We start from the raw sequence: 13638 nt of genomic DNA on the forward strand, positions 1-13638 counted from the left end.
GAACTCTAATTTAATTAATTAACTGTAGTGACCCTGCATGGTATCACCTACTAACTGGCAACTAATAGCACGCATTAAACTTAATACAGCAAAATAACTTAACAGAGTAAAACATGCGGAAACAAAACCATAATTTACATATCAGCTTAGTAACATAATCCAGGCTTAAATCTGTAGTGATACAACCAAATCGAAACCTTAAACAGTAAACATTATACAGCTATATTGAATCCTGCCGTATAATAAAATCCTCAAGGCTCCTGCTCTCTAGTCCTGCCTTGAACTACCAGCTCCGTCCATCCTGCGACCTGCCCCATGAAATAGGGTGTCCAAGATAACAACTAGGACGTGAGCGTTAACGCCCAGTACATAAACATGAGTACACGTAAATATATGATGCATGCAACATGATGACTGGTAACGGGTCATCCGAAAATCATGCTCAGTACCGGTGCCACATGAGTGCTGCCACCGCACGGATCAACCTCTGGGTGCAACCACACTCGTCTAGTACACCAGAGTAGACAGACATAAATGCCCCCGCCGTCGCGGTACTCTCAGTGACAGACTATCGAGTATAGAGCTGAGCGGCTCTATAGTCAGGTATAACAAGGTATAGGCTCAACGTGTATATGCACATGACATATGAATATAGAAAACGGTAAATCATATCTCATGTCATATAATAATGTCAAATAAATGCAACATATAAACATGTATGCTCGCTGGCAATCTCAGTCAATGTGTACGTACCTCTAGGTTAGTTCAAGTATAGTAAGATCTTAGGTTTCAAGCCTATATTCAAAAGTTCACCGTATCACTAAATAAATTCTATAAGCCTTAACTAAGCTAATAAGTACTCCCAAAACTTAAATAGATTTCCGGACCATACCTTCGTCCGTAGTTAGCCCTTTGGAATCGCTAGTCCCGGATGACTATAACCACACCTTGGTTATTCCAGAACCTCTATTATAACCGATAGGGCCCTCAAGTGTATATCTCATACTATATAACTGAAGAAAAAAACTCGGAAATTCGTATTTAGAAATGAATCTGGGAAGCCCTATATATAGGCAAAATTCCTGGCCAGGATCGGAACTTCCGATTTCAAGATCGGAGCTTCTGATCCAGCTCACTGCGTGCATGTGTGACACGTCGGGATCGGAACTTCCGATCGGGCGATCGGAGCTTCCGATCGGGCGATCGGAGCTTCCGATCTGCTCTACGTTCAACACTTGTCAAAACTCGCGACTGAGTCATCGAGCATTGCTGGCAGCTGGAGATCGGAACGTCCGTTCCAGGATCGGAGCTTCCGATCTCGGTGCTTCCGCTGAGGTTCCGAAGAGGCTAGGATCGGAGCTTCCGATCTGGGTTCGGAGCTTCCGATCCGGTCCAAAGTCAAAAGCCCAAATTAAACTTCGGAATCAGTTAATTACTAACCCTTAATCATGTTTAACATATTATTATCTTAAAATAGAATCTGGGTTACTACATTCTCCCCACCTTTAGATATTTCGTCCGCGAAATAACATCTAAAGACAAATCAAGATAACAATATGAAAAATCAAACCATGTTTTATTACAACAACTGTAATTATATCTTACATGGTAAATCAAAAGTACAAAGCAAACAACTCAGGATATTCCGCTTGCATACGACTCTCAGTTTCCCAAGTTGCTTCTTCAACGCCTCGGCGCTTCCACTGTACCATCACAAGTGGTATAGTCTTGTTCCGAAGAACTTTCTCCTTCCTGTCTAGGATACAGATTGGTCGTTCAACAAAAGACAGGTCTGGCTCTAGCTGAATATCAGTAGACTGAATCACATGAGATTCATCAGCTATATACTGTCGAAGCAACGACACATGAAAAACATTATGTATACTGGAAAGATTTGGCGGTAAAGCCAAACGATATGCAACATCTCCGATCTTTTCCAGTATCTGGAAAGGTCCAAACCGTCGACCGTACAATGCCTCGAAAGGTGCCATATTGATACTACGATGATAACTGTTATTGTAGGAAAATTCGATCAAAGGTAACTGATCCTGCCAAGATAAGCCAAAATCCATGACAGAAGAACGTAGCATATCCTCCAGCGTACGAATCGTCCGTTCTGACTGCTCGTCAGTCTTCGGATGATATGCAGTGCTCAAACTTAGAGTGGTACCCAACGCCTCTTGAAAACTACCCCAAAAACGTGAGGTAAATCGCGGGTCTCTATCACTGACTATGCTCACTGGAATCCCATGTAATCGCACTATCTCCTGGATGTATAAACGTGACATGCGATCATAAGAATACTCCCGGTTATAAGGAATAAAGTGTGCTGATTTCGTCAAACGATCAACGACAACCCAGATAGCATCACACTGACGTGTAGTCATAGGTAAGTGGGTAATAAAGTCCATAGTCACGTGCTCCCACTTCCATTCGGGAATCTCAAGATTCTGCAGTAATCCACCTGGTCGTCGATGTTCAGCCTTGACCTGTTGACAAACCAAACATCTTGAAACAAATTGATACACATTTCGCTTCATCCCTTTCCACCAGAATCTAGTTCGCAAGTCCTTATACATTTTCATGTTTCCAGGATGAACAGATAATCAAATCCTGTGAGCTTGAGATAGAATATCATTCCTGAGCTCCGCAACATTAGGTACAACCACTCGATTAGATAGGCACAATAAACCATCTGCCTGAAAATGGAATCCAGATGTATTAACTCCATTGGCTAAACGTGCCAATCGCTGAGTCTTAACATCAGATATCTGAGCATCTCTGATCCAAGAATACAATGCTGGCTCAGATAGAATAGTATACAAACGAATCACATTCCTCCCTTTCTTGTGCTTGAGCGTAAAACTCAATGAACAGCACTCTTGAATCATATGAGATATTTCATTAGTCTGAAGTGCAGAAAGTCTCACCTGCCGACTCAAGGCATCAGCAGTAAGATTAACAGAACCTGGATGATATTTGATTTCATAATCATAATCCTTCAGAAGATCCATCCAGCGTCTCTGTCGCATATTCAACTCCACCTGAGTGAATAAATACTTCAAACTCTTGTGATCCGTAAATATCTCAAATTTCTCGCCATAAAGATAATGCCTCCAGATCTTGAGCGCAAATACAATGGCGACCAACTCGAGATCATGCACTGGATAGTTAGTCTCATGCGTCTTCAACTGTCAAGAAGCATAGGCAATAACATGTCCATGCTGTGTCCGAACACATCCTAACCCCTGACCAGAGGCATCAGTATAGACAACATAACCTCCTGATCCAGAAGGTAGAGCTAGCACAGGTGCAGTAGTAATACGTCCACGCAGCTCGTGAAATGACTCCTCACATTCCGAGGACCATATGAAGGAAACATCTTTTCGTGTAAGCTGTGTCAAAGGCCTTTCCAACTGTGCAAAATTCTCGATGAACCGACGGTAATATCCAGCTAGACCCAAGAAACTACGAATCTCAGCAACCGTCGTTGGACGAGACTAGTTCAACACTGCCTCTATTTTACTAGGATCAACAGATATCCCTTCATTAGAAATCACATGACCGAGAAACACTACCCGATCAAGCCAGAATTCACACTTGCTCAATTTCGCATACAGCTGCTTATCTCGTAACGTCTGTAAAACAATCCTTAGATGCTGTGCATGCTCATCCTTGTCATGAGAATAGACAAGAATATCATCAATGAAGACGATGACAAATCTATCCAGATACTCTCGAAATATCTTATTCATCAGATTTATAAAGACTGCCAGTGCATTCGTCAAACCGAATGGCATCACCAGAAATTCATAATGCCTGTATCTGGTCCTGAAAGCAGTCGTAGATATATCTGAGTCTCGTACCCGCATCTGATGGTATCCAGATCTCAGATCTATCTTAGAATAAACAGAAGTACCCTATAGTTGATCGAATAGATCATCAATCCGCGGCAAAAGATACTTATTCTTGATGGTGACACGATTCAACTGCCTGTAATCAATACATAATCGCATCGATCCATCTTTCTTCTTGACAAATAAAACAGGTGCTCCCCACGGAGAAACACTCGGACGAATATATCCCTTATCAAGCAAATCCTGTAACTGCTGTTTCAATTCCCTCATCTCTGACGGTGCCAGACGATAAGGTGCTCGGGATATAGGCGTAGTTCCTGGTACTAAATCAATACCAAATTCAACCTCTCGCACCGGAGGAAAACCAGGAATCTCATCAGGGAATACATCAGGAAACTCGTTGACAACCGGTAACTGATCAATACCCGTACTAATCGTGGACATATCAACTGCATAGATGAGGTAGCCCTCCCCACCTGACTCCAATACATGACATGTCTTCAGAGCCGAAACAAATGGAATCGGAGGTCGCGCACCCTCACCATAAAAATACCAGCTATCACCCTCAACCGGATGAAATTGTACCAGACGCTGATAACAATCCACAGTAGCGTGATACAAAGTCAGCATATCTATTCCCAAGATACAGTCAAAATCTGTCATCGCTAATATCATCAAATTAGCTGCTAACACATTACCCTCAAACTCCAGAAGGCAACCCATCACTAGACGCTTAGTTACTATATCTTACTCCAATGGAGTAGATACAACTAAATCCATATCTAATGATACATAAGGTAATCTATGTATCTTAATAAAGCGACTAGAAATAAAGGAATGCGATGCTCCAGTATCAATTAATACAAGTGCAGGAATACCACATAACAGAAAGGTACCTGCCAACATGCGATCGCTTCCCTCTGTAGCCTGCTCCTGAGACAGAGCAAACACCTGCCCTTGAGTCTGGGGACGATAACCAGAAGAACTCTGTGGTGCTGACTGCTGACGTGGAACAATAGAAGCCTGAGATCCAACCTGTGATCCCGATCCACTAGCAGAACCCATGCGCTGAGGACAATCTCTCCGCAGATGTCCTTGCTGACTGCAAATATAACAAGCACCAATAGCTCTCCGACATGAACCTGCAGGATGCTTCCCTCCACAATGACTACAAAACTCCTCCTTCTTCTTCTTCTTCCCAAAACGGAACATACCTCGTGAACCATGAGATCCAGATGAAGTAGTAGGAGTAGAAGAAGACGTAGGTCCAGATTGCACAACAGATTGAGCTCGAGGCTCAAAAGATCCACTAGGCTGTCCTGGCATCATCAACTGTGCCCGCCTGTTGCTAGTCTCCACAAGACGGCAACGGTTCACCAAAGTCTCAAAAGATACCGGGTCATCACAGACGACAATCTGAGAGTAGATATCTTGGTTCAAACCTTGTAGAAAGATATCATACTTCGATGCATCACTCTCATTAATATGAGAACTGAAAGGTAGCAGATCAAGAAATCGTTGCTGATATTGATCAATAGTCATTGATCCTTGCCTCAGAGTAAGCAACTCCATAGATCGTGCTTGGCGAACAGCCGGAGGAAAATACAATTTTTGGAACTCCCGACAGAAATCCCCCCAAGTCACCTGTCCTCTCTCAGTACGTGCCTGAGCAGCCTTGGCATCCCACCAAAAACGTGCTCGATCTTCTAGAACAAATTCTAGAACTTCCAATTTCTGATCCTCAGTACAATCGAAAGCACGAAACTTATTGATAGAGTAGCGACGTCTACCCTCATGATGACGATGTTTATCATCATGATGGCGGTGACGATGATGATGATGACCACCTCCCTGGCCAACACTACCGTGACTTTCGTCAGCCATATCCTGAAAAGAATTGCACATTAAAATCCCAAATGCGCAAGAATTACTCAAGACTAAATCCCAAGTACTAATCCCAAAATCTAAGCATGCTCTGATACCAAAAATGTATTGACCCTGCATGGTATCACATACTAACTGGCAACTAATAGCATGCATTAAACTTAATACAGCAAAATAACTTAACAGAGTAAAACATGCGGAAACAAAATCATAATTTACATATCAGCTTAGTAACATAATCCAGGCTTAAATCTGTAGTGATACAACCAAATCGAAACCTTAAACAGTAAACATTATACAGCTATATTGAATCCTGCCGTATAATAAAATCCTCAAGGCTCCTGCTCTCTAGTCCTGCCTTGAACTACCAGCTCCGTCCATCCTGCGACCTGCCACATGAAATAGGGTGTCCAAGATAACAACTAGGATGTGAGCGCTAACGCCCAGTACATAAACATGAGTACACGTAAATATATGATGCATGCAACATGATGACTGGTAACGGGTCATCCGAAAATCATGCTCAGTACCGGCGCCACATGAGTGCTGCCACCGCACGGATCAACCTCTGGGTACAACCACACTCGTCTAGTACACCAGAGTAGACAGACATTGAAAGGACCCTAACTCTCTAAATATAAATAAATATGCGAATTTTTTTTTTATATACTTACTAAGTAAAAATATGTACATACATGCCCATACATATATGCACAGAATAAATAGATTTAAAAATAAATAACTTAACTAAAAATGCAACCTTTAATAAATTAAATATCTGAGTCTAACATTTAATAAAATACTGACATAAGCAAAATAAATAAAATTTGCATGCACTAAAAATATTTAAATAAGATGAGTAATAATATCCACCACTGAAAATAAATAAAAATGTATAACACGATAAAAATATTCAAAACATGACGTAGACTCAGACAATGGTCACGGGGTTACTGCATGTCCGCTCATAGGTTCTCGCCGCCGGTGGGTACTACGTCCTCCTCTACGTACTCACCTGCACCATATCAGTGTAGTGAGCCTAGAGGCCCAACATGCTAACATAACAAGGGTTTAAAATAATTTAAATCACTTTAATACTAATACATAACATATACATGAATGAGCATGCTTAAAAATATCATGAACATAACATAAACTTAAATTAAACTTGAATATCATAATAATACATAAACATTGTTGAGCAAAGTATTTTCTAACATCGAAAGGTCGTCTCCATAGTATAAACATACATACATTAAATACTGATCAGCGTGGTAAACCAATGTACGTGGCGGTGACGAATCACCTCTTAAATTGGCAGTAAACTGCCCTTCAATAGTTCACATATGGGACGAATCCCCCTTAAATTGTCACACTACTTCAACTTCCAACATAAAATTATTTTCTTTTGCTCAACCTTAAACATTAAATCATGCATAAAAATTATTTCATGAATGCATGTACTTAAATAAAATGTGTGTCCTTCATATATATTTAATTTAATTTTTTTATACTAACATATAAATACTAAAATAACATTCATGCATAAAATAGTTAAATATATATTTAGGACACATGCAATTTTTCATGGTTTGTGCTGAACTGCTGGCCCTAACACTCAAACCCAATTTCTTAAATTCTAGCCCATTAACACTGAGACTGGCCCATTAACACTGAGACTGACCCATTAACATACTTAAGCCCATTAACACATTTCTAAGCCCAATAAAATTTCCTGGCCCAATAACACTCTATTCTGGCCCAATGGGTCCAAAAGCCCAAAGACTGGCCCAATAACTTCCATGGGCCCCCAAGCCCATAAAGATTATTGGACTAACTTAATTTAATTATTTAGGCCCACCAAGAAAATTAAATATAGCCCATTAATTTAATTAAACTAATTAGCCCAATTAAACACTTAGACTTATTAATTAACTTAAAAATAAAATACCCGAGCCCAACTAACTTAACCCGGACCCGAACCCAACTAACTTAACCCACTTACTTCCAGACCTGACCCGGACCCATAATTCGACCCGGACCCGCCCTGAAAACCCTAAACCCGTTGCCCCTACTCTCGTTCCTGCTGCGGCCGTGAGCAGCAGCCACTCCTTGGCTGCTGTCGGCCTGCTCCGGCCGCCCCTGGCCGGAGCGCCGCCGCCCAGACGTAGCCCACGTCTGGGCGGTTCGAACCTGCCCTGGCTCGGCCTCAACCCTTCACCCTAGCCCAAGGCCGAACCCTCCTTCCAGAAACCCTAACCTGCGTACCCCATGGCTACTTCTTGCACCAGCTCGCCCAGGCCTCTATCTAGCCCATGACCGACCAAGCCAAGCTAGCCTAAGGACCCCGACGAACCCCTTGACAGCCCTGACCAGCAGCCATGCATGCCCCTTCACCAAAAACGTGAGCATGATTCCCAAAAACGTGAACAAGTGCATACATTCAACCCATCTCGATATTTTCTGAAATTTCTTGAATAAATAAAAAAAAAACGATGCATACACACACACACACGCATAAGCACTGATATGGCACAAAAATTAGAGAAAGAATCATGTCTTGCACCGTTGAATGGAAAGAAGAAGACGTAGATGACGATTCCGGGACGACGGGGTGATGACAACCAATTTGGAGCTTGAAAAAACAGATCACCAAAGGAGGCATGGAGCTAAAATCATCTGAAGAAGATGAAGGAGAGGTGAGGTGGCGGCTAGAAGATTTAACGTAGGATTTTGGGGGTAGGTTTAGGGTAATTAGAATAAAATAAGGTTTAGGATTGTAGTGACCCTTACCCGGATCACCTACTAAACAGAACTTATGCATGCAATTAACTTAATTAAACAGATATCAGAATAAAACTGCGAAAACCAATAACATTATACAATCCCAAGTAAAGGAATCTGTAATTATCCAATAATATACAACCAAATCGAATAGCTGTATAAACCCAAACAACAGTAATAAAACCTAGACGAAGCTCCAGCTGGCCAACCACTGACTAGCCCCTCCTGGATCCACCCTCCTCGTCCAATCGCAAACCTGCCCCATGGAATAGGGTGTCCAGAAAATACAGAGTACGAGACGTGAGCATAAAACGCTCAGTGCGAGAGTATGAGTATACATGCATGCAAAGTGAACTCCCTATAGACTCGAGGTCAAGGATCAGATAACAGAGACAGACCGGGCCCTGGTATGTAGCACGCTGTGCCGTCGCTTCAGGAGGTGGCTCCCATACCGAGATAATCGTGGATACGCCGGACCCAAATCGATGGAAGTCCATCCACTAACAGGATAGGGTACAACCCTACTAACAGACATCTCGAAGGAGATACAGCAAGATGCAAATGAATGCAGCATAATGTCATGGCATATAAATCATGCAGTCATATAATACATGCATACTCAGTCAGGATATCTCGAACAGTACTTTCGTACCTCAATACAGTGAAAGCTCTACCAACTCTAGGTCCACGCCTATAGTCTGCTCTACACTGCCAAATGATACCACTATCATCAAAGTGCTCTAAAAGCCTTAAATAAGCTATTGCATACTCCTAAATATTTATAGGAAGAAAAAGCTATACCTTCGTCCGTCGTTAGCCCTTTGATGTCGATGCCTCCAGAACTTGGGCACAACTCCGCTACGACTACCGAACGCCTCTCCGACCTCCGGACCAAACCTAAGAAGACTAGAACAGCTCCAAAAGGACTAGAAAGGAAAGGAGAACTCGGAATTGGAAAATGAAAGTGAAGTCTCGGCCTTCTATTTATAGACAACGATCGGAACTTCCGATCCCTGATCGGAACGTCCGAACCTCGATCGGAACGTCCGATCCTGCCATCGGAGCTTCCGAAGATCCTGATCTACCACGTGTCAAAATATCACTTGATGACTCCGGATAGGGGTGATCGGAGCTTCCGGTCCTGATCGGAGCTTCCGATCCAACCACACGTCATGCCTGACGTAATAACATCGGTGCCTCCGATCGCTCATTGGAGCTTCCGATCCTGTTTCGGAGCTTCCGATCGTGCCTTCGAAGCTTCCGATCCGTCCGATACCTAATTCAAATAATTAGCATTAATCCTTTAATTACTCAATTAGGGCACGGGCTACTACATTCTCCCCCACTTAAGATATTTCGTCCTCGAAATCAGATCTTAAGTACCGAATGCAAATACAGAAATCAGAAACATTCTTTATTCAATCAAACGTTTACAGAGTTTGCAACTGAATAAAACTTAAAGAATGAAATCAAAACAACTCAGGATGGTCTTTACGCATCCTGTCCTCAAGCTCCCAAGTAGCTTCCTCAGTGCCTCGGCGCTGCCACTGAACTAAAACCAAAGGAATGACTTTGTTCCGTAAAACCTTATCCTTATAATCCAGGATACGAAGAGGTTTCTCAACATAAGTCAAATCCTTGTCTACCTGAATCTCAGACCGCTGCAGAATATGAGATTCATCCGCCACATACCGTCGCAACAGAGATACGTGGAACACGTCGTGAATACTGGATAGATGCGGTGGCAAAGCTAGTCGATAAGCCAAATCGCCAATACTCTCCAAGATCTCAAACGGACCGATAAATCTGGGAGACAACTTGCCCTTAAGGCCAAATCTGAGAACCTTGCGGAAAGGTGACACTCTCAGAAACACTTTCTCCCCGACCTCGAACTGCAAGGGCCTACGCTTAATATTAGCATAGCTGGCCTGACGATCCTGTGCAGTCTTAATCCGTTTCTTGATCTGATCAACAATGTCTATCGCCTGCTGGATAAACTCCGGTCCTTCAGCCTGTCTCTCCCCCACTTCTTCCCAGAAGAGTGGAGTACGACAACGTCGCCCATACAACGCTTCAAAAGGTGTCATCCCAATACTAGTGTGATAGCTGTTGTTGTAAGCGAACTCGATCAACGGCAAATGATCCTGCCAGGCTGAACCAAAATCCATGACGCACGCTCTAAGCATATCCTCTAACGTACGGATAGTGCGCTCTGACTGACCATCAGTCTCCGGATGATAGGCTGTACTCAAACTGAGAGTAGTACCCATCGCACGCTGAACACTCCCCCAGAATCTAGAAGTAAACCTGGGGTCCCGATCGCTGACAATGCTCACAGGCACTCCATGAAGTCGGACGATCTCCTGAATGTACATCCGTGCCATGCGATCCACAGAGTACTCTCGGCTATAGGCAATGAAATGCGCTGACTTGGTGAGTCGGTCCACCACAACCCAGATAGCATCACAGTTCTTCGGGGATACCGGCAAATGGGTCACAAAGTCCATAGTGATAAACTCCCATTTCCATTCAGGAATAGGCAGACTGTGAAGCAATCCTCCAGGTCGTCGGTGCTCTGCCTTGACCTGTTGACACACCAAACATCTAGAAACAAACTGATAAACATTGCGTTTCATTCCCTTCCACCAGAAACGAGTACGTAGATCATTGTACATCTTGTTGCTCCCAGGATGAATACTCAACTTAGTGCGATGTGCCTGAGACAAAATCTCCTCTCGCAACTCTTCATCCGGTGGAATCACAAGCCTACCAGACAAACACAGAAAGCCATCTGACTGATAATAAAATCCAGACGAGCTACCCTCGTTAGCTAGACGAGCTAAACGCTGGGTCTTCGAATCAGACATCTGAGCATCTCGGATCCGCGAGTACAAAGCTGGCTCAGATAATATCGCAAACATCTGGATACTCTGCATACCTTTCTTATGCTTGAAGGTATAACCTGAAGTACAACAGTCACTGATCGCACTAGACATCGAACAAGTCTGAAGTGCGGATAGTCGCACCTTGCGACTCAAAGCATCAGCGGTGAGATTAGCAGCTCCCGGATGGTACTTAATCTCGCAATCATAGTCCTTAAGCAAGTCCATCCAACGTCTCTGTCTCATGTTCAACTCCGCCTGCGTGAACAAATATTTGAGACTCTTATGGTCGGTGAAGATCTCAAATTTCTCGCCATACAGATAATGACGCCAGATCTTCAAAGCGAACACAATGGCTGTCAATTCCAAATCATGGACTGGGTAGTTGTCCTCGTGAAGCTTCAGCTGTCTCGAAGCGTATGCGATCACATGCCCATTCTGAGTCAGGACACAACCTAACCCCTGAAGAGAAGCATCCGTGTAAACTACATACCCTCCAGATCCTGACGGTAATGCCAACACTGGCGCAGAAGTCAACCGCCGTCGAAGCTCACGGAAATTCTCCTCACACTCGGAGGACCACTCAAAATCTACACCCTTGCGGGTAAGCTGCGTCAACGGTCGAGCTAACTGAGAGAAGTTCAGAATGAAGCGACGATAATACCCTGCTAGACCCAGAAAACTACGGATCTCAGCAACTGTCGTCGGACGCGACCAATTAAGTACCGCTTCAATCTTGCTTGGATCAACAGAAATCCCCTCCCTGGATATGATATGGCCAAGAAAAACCACTCTATCCATCCAGAACTCACACTTGCTCAGCTTGGCGTACAACTGCTCATCTCAAAGAGTCTGTAGTACCAACCGCAAGTGAGAAACATGCTCTTCCGTATTACGCGAATACACCAAGATGTCGTCAATGAAGACCACGACAAACTTGTCCAAATACTCCCTGAAGACACGGTTCATCAAATCCATGAATATAGCCGGCGCATTGGTCAAACCAAATGGCATCACTACGAACTCGTAATGCCCATAGCGAGTATGGAATGCAGTCTTGGCTACGTCCTGATCACGGACTCTCAACTGATGATACCCAGATCTCAAGTCAATCTTGGAGTAAATTGATGTGCCCTGCAGCTGGTCAAACAAGTCATCAACACGAGGCAACGGATACTTGTTCTTCACAGTCACTCAATTCAGCTGCCGGTAGTCAATGCACAGCCGCATCGACCCATCCTTCTTCTTCACGAAGAGAACAGGAGCTCCCCAAGGAGATACACTAGGACGAATGTACCCCTTGTCCAAAAGATCCTGTAGCTGATTCTTTAACTCACGCATCTCTGACGGAGCCAGACGATATGGTGCTCTAGAAATAGGCGAAGTACCCGGCATCAACTCTATGCCAAACTCGACTTCCCTAGCAGGAGGAAAACCCGGAATCTCATCAGGAAACACATCTGGAAATTCATCCACAACAGGAATGCTCTCTATCCCAATACTCTCAGCGGCCAAATCAACTACATAGATAAGGTAGCCTTCCCCGCCAGACTCTAGAGCTCGACAGGCTCTCAAAGCTGATACCAAAGGCATCGGGGGTCGCGCTCCCTCACCATAGAAAAACCAACTCTCACTCCCTTCCGGATGAAAGCGTACTAATCTCTGATAGCAGTCCACTGAAGCTCGATAGGTAGTCAGCACATCTATTCCCAGAATGCAATCAAAGTCGTCCATTGCCAGGACCATGAGATTCGCCAACAGAACGTTCCCTTCGAACTCTAAAGGGCAACCCATCACTAGACGCTTAGCCAAAGCAGATTGGCCCGTCGGAGTAGAAACAGACATCACTACGTCTAGTGCAATGCATGGTAATTTATGCCTCTTAACAAAACGTGCAGAAATGAAGGAATGAGATGCACCAGTGTCAATAAGTACAAGAGCAGGTATACCATAAAGCATAAATGTACCTGCGATGACTTTCTCATTCTCCTCCACAGCCTGATCATGTCTCAGGGCAAACACCTGGCCAGAAGCTCGTGGCCTCAAATGAGAACTCCCAGCAGACTGTCCCTGCGACCTCTGCTGCACGGTAACCTGAGAACCCGATCCTGTACCAGAACCAGAACCGCCTCCCCCAGACTGTGGACAATCCCTCCGGATATGACCAGTCTCTCCACAATGGAAACAAGCTCCAGAAGCTCTGCGGCACTTGTCGGATGGATGGTTCTTCC

The sequence above is a fragment of the Henckelia pumila genome, chromosome 3 (assembly GCF_033568475.1).
Source record: "Henckelia pumila isolate YLH828 chromosome 3, ASM3356847v2, whole genome shotgun sequence".
Taxonomy (NCBI): Eukaryota; Viridiplantae; Streptophyta; class Magnoliopsida; order Lamiales; family Gesneriaceae; genus Henckelia; species Henckelia pumila.